The 8,352-nt window shown below is 41.4% G+C and overlaps 1 long non-coding RNA gene across 1 annotated transcript; it reads right to left on the bottom strand.

Moving 5' to 3' along the window:
* Positions 1-1,032: 1,032 nt before the first annotated feature.
* LOC134088160 (uncharacterized) lies at positions 1,033-2,510 on the bottom strand. Its single transcript, XR_009939905.1, has 3 exons — positions 2,276-2,510; positions 1,631-1,791; positions 1,033-1,491 (listed from the first exon to the last, which is right to left on the bottom strand). It is a non-coding gene; the product is annotated as an uncharacterized LOC134088160 (long non-coding RNA).
* Between the last annotated feature and the right edge of the window lie 5,842 nt (positions 2,511-8,352).

The following is an 8,352-nucleotide window of genomic DNA, read 5'->3' as shown; positions in this document are numbered from 1 at the left end:
GCATATTTGTTTACATTGTCAGATAATGTATTTCTATTGAAATATAAAAAATCTAAAGTGTCAGAATAAATGTGTGTATCATGATTGAAGCAGAACCTTTCTGACAATGTATGTGGGCACAACAACGTTACATGCACAATCAGCGTTAGGGGAGAAGTTTGTCCTAGCCAAAGAAAATCTGACGCTCGTCTAGTTAGCGGATTCGCACTAAAAGTGTCAACAAGGGTAGTACATACGTTGATATTAGCTTAAACTAACTGTTGGCGTCTGCTGACTATCCTGTCATAAGTATCGCAGGCTATGTCACGCATAGCCTAATGACCGTCAATGCATAACGATTTTGTTTCAGTGGTGATGGCAGCTGCTCTCGTGTCATTGCCGTGTTATACCCGTAATGGCCAAGTTTGTAGACAATAGGTATTATCAATGAACACAATATGCACAACGTTAATGCAGAGGTGGCATCCCGCGTTTAAGTTAGGTTTGCAACATGATATTACTGTAAAGAAAACAGAGCCACTCTTCATGTTGTTGAAGAGTATCATTTTTAATGTCAGACCAAGGGCCATTTAAAAACACAGCATGACCAACAATACATAAATAAATTATAAAGGTTTGTTTGCGTTTCTTAAGTCAATATATGTACACAATGTTTAATTTACAGCTTTTGCCCATTGCTTGAACACCGTAGAGCGTAGACCCATGCTTAAACTAAAGTAACACAACTTGAAGTGTTGTTGCCATATCTCAAACATGCACCTATACCTTAAACAAAAGTGCTGCTTTGCACTCTAGTTGCAATTCTGCAACACACTTACTCCTTTACACACTTGAAGGCACTTACTTGCAAAACTGAACACCAATCAGCCAGCTACAAAAAGCCCTCAGTTTAGCCATTGTGAATGCTGATGTGAATAGTAGGCTAATATTTCCCAGTGTTGTCTGATGTTTACTTGTGTGTAGAGTTGTGGCACAATGAGCGAAGTTTTGCAAAATGTAATCAAGCACATATGTTTTATATAAAGTAGACTAGTGGGTTTCTCCTGATCTGAAAGTATATGCATATGATGCAAGTGTGTTTCATTTTGTCACCAGAGTTTTATTTTGACAAAGGATTGTTAGGTTTTGATAGCAGAGTTTACATACTGAGAGTTTCAATTTGACAGATATGAAAGGTATATTTTCTAGTGTTGCGTTATTATTGTGTGTAGAGTTTTGGCACAGTGAGCGAAGTTTTGCTAAATGTGTTCATGCAACGGGCAAAAGCTTTAAATAGCACAGTTCAGGGTGTGGGGAGTAGTGTCCTGGGTGTGTGGAGTAGGGTCTAGGGCGTGTGGAGTAGCTTCCTGGGTGTGTAGAGTAGGGTCCAGGGCGTGTGGAGTAGTGTCCAGGGTGTGTAGAGTAGTGTCCAGGGCGTGTGGAGTAGTGTCCAGGGTGTGTAGAGTAGTGTCCAGGGCGTGTGGAGTAGGGTCCTGATGCTCCATGATGACCCTATGCAGATGGATATATCCATAACTGTTACTGTTAACAGTATGTGACTGAGATTTGTACCACAGTATCTTTAATAAAGAAATCATCTGTCATTGCATGTCCGTTCTTAATTTAATTTAAGTTGAAAGACATCCTTTACCTTATGGTTTCAGTAGGCCTAGCCTAGTGGCACTCTTGCTGGGGGGCTGTGGCTTTCTTCGCAGCTGTGGTGGGCGCCTTACAGATGATGGGTGATCATAATGCAAGGTGATGCTGCAGAGGATCAGGGTGGTCTTGGGTCGCTTTGCCTTCAACAAAGTGCTGGTGAAAGATGATAGAAATACTGAGTTTACATGGTAAAGAACCACACATATAAAATATCCCACACCAACTTGCTTTGCAACTCACAAAGCTTTGAAATCAGTGTAGGCTAGCACTACAGTTTTACTGCCATGGTAGCCTAGCTGGGAGATTACTGCTGACACGTTTAGATTAAGTCGCTAACCTGTTTTAGTGAATTACGCAGACATTTGAATGAGCTAAAATCCAATATCTAATGGTTATCGTTAAAACAAAAATACAAATTTACAGTTCTGACGATACAAGCGATAGCCTAAGTTTAAAGTTAACGCTGGCGTTGTTAGGACATATCCATAACGTTAGTAACAGCAACCGTCTATAGCTTCTAGTTAGCTACAACTAGCGCTAACAAGTAACTATAATGTTCGCGTTTACCTTAATGCCACACCGTGATGTACAAAAACATTAATCTGTCCTACATCGATATAGAATTGAAACGACTTACCTTTGAGCAAACGTAGAAATGTTTCTAGTAGCTGTGCCGTGATTTCTTAATGTGTTGACGTTCAGCTGTTGATGTGGTCGTCCGCATAACTTTATCCAACGTAAACATTTTTCTATTTTTGTTTTCGGAAAAGGGACTTAATCGACGTTTTCAACCCAGTCCTTGTATCTGTAGTCAGTGTTGCAAGTGCCATAACACCGTTTGACCATTTTGGAGGGGGAAAACAGAATAAGCTGAGACAGTAAATGAAAGGTTAACAGCTGTGTTGTTTCTGTCATGTCGGACAGAACGTCGGACATCCATGAGCTCGGTATTAGAAGCGTTCTGATTGGTCAGATTGTCTGTCAATCAAACGCTGGCGAAAGGTCAATACGTTCGACCGGCGTCGCGTCACACAGAGCAGGTTGTTTGCTCCACGCCCCTTTTTTGGGGAAACAAGCCCTCAGAACAAGCCTGAAACAAGCCAAAGTGAACGGGTGTTGTTCACGGTCACTGATCTATAACGAATAACTTATTATTTATAGATCAGTGTTCGCGGTAGACAGACATGCCGAGAAGTTGCTGTGTGGTTGGGTGTACCAACCACAAAGCTAAGAACCCCTAACATTAGGCTACACCAAAAATAAATCAGACCAACGAAAACGGAAATCTAGGCTAACACTTGGCTAACACTAGCAGCTAGGCTATCGGCTATGCCAGAAATTATCATATGTTGGAATTATCTAACGAACATACTTCCAAGCCTGTCAGTCAACTACACAACATTACAATTAAAATAAGAGGCCAAAAATACAGGAAAACAATTTAGTTATTTAACTGGAGATTCAATGAGATAAGAGTATGTCCGGGTATGACACTGGCCACTGCTACTGCTAGCAGGCTACTCGGGAGACCGAAGGGACATGTTTTTACTTTGATTGAATTAAGCTTTTGAACGTATTTTTCACGGTCAACGACCGGCAAAGTGGTAATATATTGAGTGGTCCTATTGATTCGTTGTGTTTTCTGTTATCATTTACTCCTACGTTTTCAGTACGAATTACGTTTATTGAGCCTAATTTGCATTGGAGTTAATGGGAGACGTAGTTTGTTTCCCCCAAAAGGGGGCGGGAACGTTCGTCGCGAGTCAAGTTCCTGGATGTGCCGGTCTAACGTATTGAGTAGTTCCTTAAAATACGGAACAAAGAGCGTCCCGTAGGCTATCTGTTTAATACAGAAGAAGACTTTAACTATTACTTATATATTTCTTATAACGAAACGCGAAGAACAAATACGAGGACTGACCATCTCGCCTCTCCGCGTTTCCCCCAATATCATGGCTACAAAGAGAAATAAATATGATTTGACATTTTAATGTTTGTAGCGCGCCAGTTTACCCAGTGTGTGTGCATTGAGTAGTTCCTTAAAATAGCCTACGGAACAAAGAGCGTCCCGTAGGCTATCTGTTTAATACGGAAGAAGACTTTAACTATTACTTATATATTTCTTATAACGCTGGCTGTAGGCGATTTCTATAACCATTTTCATTCATTTCAACAATGGTTCATTGAAGTGTCGTTTGAATAATTTCGCCAGTCATCACCTTCATTTTAATGATTCAATGAGATTAAGGAGTCGACTATTGACGGATATGCGGTCTTCATCATTAAATGCAGTTGAAACTTTCTGCCACCTGGTGGTTGTTTGGGTACATTGCCTTAGCCTCGAAAAAAATCGGCTTGACGCACTGCGGGATCTCTTCGGGAGTCCCGCGGGAGAAGGTGCATTCTCAACCCGTACCCACTGTATCAACCGGAGACGGTGAAATGTAAATTTTGCATGCTTGAAAAATATCCACTGAAGGAGATATTAGACTGTGCATATTGCAAGAGTAGTCGAACAATAGACTACTGCAGTGAATGGAGAGGTGATGGAGATGGAAACCTCTGGAGTGCTATCACAAGCGAGTAGCAGTAGTAGTACTATGCCGAGAGACGGCAGAACCAGGTATTTGGGAGTATGGGTGGTTAGAGAAACCTGACGCAAAGTTCCCATGCACCTGTGTCAAGCTGGAGATGGGGGAGTTCAGGCTCATGTTCCCTAAACAACAGATTCGGGAGGATGGCTTGGCCAGAGAGAAGAGACAGAGGAGGAGGAGACAAGCTGATGCATGGACATTACTGAGAGACTTCCTCTACAACGGGACATGCCCGGAGCGCTTGCTGGGAAGCAATGGAAAGTCTGGAGACCTGACTTTGTTGGAGTTTGTCAGCATGTTCGTTCCAAGGGTAGGGTGTAAAATAAATGTATCAAATTTGTAACGAACCATGCTGCCGAAAGACTTTGAAAACACAAAAAGAAATTAAATTTGTGAATCAAACCTTGTGTGAATAAAATGTGAGAGATACCCAAGCACAAGGAATGGTCAGGGAGTTTTGGCCAATGATATAACTTTGAAGTATTTGAAATATGTATGTTTGAAATGTAATCATTTTTAAATGTAAGCCTGTGTAAGGTATGTGGTGACTGCAGGTGCACAGGATGTTCATATAACCACACGAGGGTAGGCTGTCTGCTAAGCTCACTCAAGACAAACCACAAAAGAACACAAGGTGCTCAGAGATATCTGAGTGGAACAATACCCAGAAAAGCACACGTCAATGTGGTGTAGGGGTCATAGCAAGGCAAAACATCTGATTGTCAAAAAACTGGTTTACACCAGAATCGGGTGAAGTGTTGGAGTCTGAGGGAAAGGAGTATAAAAAGAGAGAACAAGATAAGTTCGAGGCTTTTTGCTTTGGGCTTTTTGTTTTTGCGCTTTTCCGAGATGTAGCGACAGAGGAAGCGGGCTGCTGGGACCTGGTGGGGGGTGGTCACGCAGGGTCGCTTCTTAGTTAACATTGGGAAGAAGACAGAAATACTTTTGTATTACATTTATTTGAACCATTTTTCCTTTTGAATTTTTGTGTTTTTGCTTTTTGCTTTTGAACCTGCATGGTGATTGGGATGTTAACCTTTAGTCAGTAGGTTTTTCTTTGTTCTTTTATTTTGTATTCCAGTCCTATTTTTATACCTTTTAGCTTTTACTTTTATTGGATTTTTACTTTACTATTACATTTATTGGAACCAAAAACAAAATAAAAACAGCTTCCAGTGGGGAAGAGAAAGACATCTTTTGGTCCGAGTCTCCATCTTAAGGGGTTCTTTCCCCCCCGGTGTGCATGAAGTAGCCCTACTCTTTCCACGGAGATTAGAGGTGACCCGTTTGGGATCAGTTGTCGGGCCGGTGCGCCTTCGTTCGTGAGTGCCTGCGTATCCGGAGGAAAGTGGGGTAAGTCAAAGGTTGTTCTCGGCTCCTTCCCTGTTGGCCTGAGGGAAGGGGCTCTGGTCATACGGCAAAGGTTGTGATGTGTGGGTGACATTTTGGTCTGCACTGTATGGTTCATGGTGAGAGTGTTTGTGTTTGTATGTCTTAGAATAGGGTCAGGTATTATCGTGGTTGTGTTAGGGAAAGTTAGGCCTTAACGTTCCTAGCATCCTTAGGTCAAGGTGTTCTGCTAGATGAATAGACGTTTCAGTATAGAACGCTGGTCATTATCGGGAAAATAAGTACCGACAAGGCGAACAGGGCCCTGACGCGAAGCGGAGGTCCTCTATCAAGAAATGACCGGTAGAACTTTTGGAAATCCCATTCAAGTCAATGGAGCATTCTACTTGCATTGTGAAGAGCTGTATAATAATATAATATAATCTTCCGTTTTACATCTATCAGTCCAGTTGCTACAGCATCAGCATGTTCTAATTGTCCAGCACTGACATTGGGCTCCAGAGAGCCCCCGCCAAAGATCCTTCATTACTGTGCAGGGCTGGACAGCGGTGGTTCCACTCAACGCAGGTTACATGAGATATTCGGTGCAACTCATAATCCATTTTGCTCCGCTTGAACCCTCTCTGCCCCCGCCCCAATCCAGTAATACTGTATATTATTAGGGGGCCCAGAATTACTGTCGGTCATAGGGCCCAAATTCTCCAGTAGCGCCCCTTCAGACACACAATGCAGGAAAGCATAGAGTACCCAACTTTGTGACACCGCAAAAGGGGCAGATTAATGCTAATTGAGAAAGTAGTCAATTTTGCACCCAAGAAGAAGCATGTCTACTCTCTAAAATGTCCATATATTGTAAGACCGGTCTTCTCCTCAGTGGTAGTCCTTCCAATACTCTGAAAATCCCTTTACTAACCCTACTAAATTGCAAAATGGATTATGAGTTGCACCGAATATCTCATGTAACCTGCGTTGAGTGGAACCACCGCTGTCCAGCCCTGCACATGCCTGGACACGAACCCGCGAAACAGCAGCACCTCGGAACGGGAGTCGAGCGCACTAACAATCCAGCTAAAAGCCCAGGCTACTAGCTTTCATGCCAGCAGCGTTCATGAGGCGTCGGGGAGTGAGACAAGCACAGCTAACTAGCTGGCATCCGTTACACTCACATGAACCAATATGGAATGAAAAGCCCTTTGAGAACCACAACAAAGAACTTTCCACTGGAATAAATGGTGGGAAAAGGCAATTTATTGGGAGATGGTTCTTTTGGGAACTATCTAGCCTTCTGAAGAACTATTCAAGAACCCTTTTTTTGTCTGTGTACTAAGTTCTGAAAAGTCACAACCTCACAGAAAGCTATCATTTATCAAGTATACTTGGCCAATAACCCTGATTTGATTGATTTGATTTGATTTATAGCTGAAAGTAGCACTGCTTGTATTGTGGAAAGGACTGCATGGGCAATATTAAAAGAGATATTGGTCACGTCATGACTATGCTAGTGGAAGTATTTCACTGTTATGTAACTGCTGAGTACATTTGCCTACAGTAATTACAATCAGATTGTTTATTCTTACAGTGATGGTCAAAAGGTTTGGCACCTATGCTAAAAAGAGGAATATAAAATAATCTTTTGGAAATTGATCTTAATGCCTTATGTAATATATATATATATATATATTACATAAGGCATTAAGATCAATTTCCAAAAGATTATTTTATATTCCTCTTGAATTCCCCTTTGAAGAATATCTTTCAATTGGCTTAGGAGATATCAGCTATTTTCAAGATGTGGTACCATACGTTTTTGGCCCAAAAGTCATAGTAGGGGAGCGCCGGGTCGATTGGGACATGGGGCAATTGAGACACAGCGATTTCCTCGAAAACCATCCAAGCTTGAGCCGTCAGATTTTGACACTACGTCTACCACATAACATCTACCAATCCTGGCAAATCTCGTGAAATTACGTCACGCCATTCAAAAGTTATTCGCGGGAACCGGTTTTCGTCTACGGTAAGTAAAATCTTACATGCGGTAGTTTTTTTGTGATCAAAAGTTCTATTTTGGGTACCATGCAATAATAATATGATCAAACAACAGATGAATTCGTACTTAAACAGACCCTAAAGTATGCAATGTCATAGTTTTGAAGTTTAGAAGCAAAACAGATCTAAGTGTCAGTAGTCGCTGGAGGTTCAATTGGTACAGCTGTTTTAATGTCCCTAACGCTATAACCCGGATGTGGCCACATTACACGATCAATATCTGTATAAATCACCGAATTAATAACTGTTTTGCGTGGAACAACAACTGATTTGAGTTAACAACAACTTGTTTGAATGAACAACATAACAAAACATGTGTATGACCTGAATCCACAGATATTCAGCGAAGTGAGGGAAACAAATATTACATGCAGTAGATTTTTTTTGGGATCAGAAGTTACGCACGGGACAAAAATATTTGTTTGACCTAGTTATATTGCGAGAAATAATGTTAAATTTTCGGGATGACGAATACACTAGTATGTTGTCCGATATGCTTCATAAAAACGTGAGTAAGGTCAGTAGTTTCTGTTTAAAACATGCTGTATTAATTGCCCCTCTGATGTGTCTCAAACGACACGCATACGTGGGGCATTTGAGACAAATGTCAACTTACGTTCAAAGTTTGAAAACAGCGCGATCATCCAACATATGTGTTAAATTACACTTGTAACTAAGACACAACACATGTGAGTTGTTGATCACATGATAAAAATGTTTGTGT

The sequence above is a fragment of the Sardina pilchardus genome, chromosome 7 (genome assembly GCF_963854185.1).
Source record: "Sardina pilchardus chromosome 7, fSarPil1.1, whole genome shotgun sequence".
Taxonomy (NCBI): domain Eukaryota; kingdom Metazoa; phylum Chordata; class Actinopteri; order Clupeiformes; family Clupeidae; genus Sardina; species Sardina pilchardus.
Note: the sequence above shows the minus strand (reverse complement) of the source record. Positions and strands in the feature narration are given on the sequence as shown.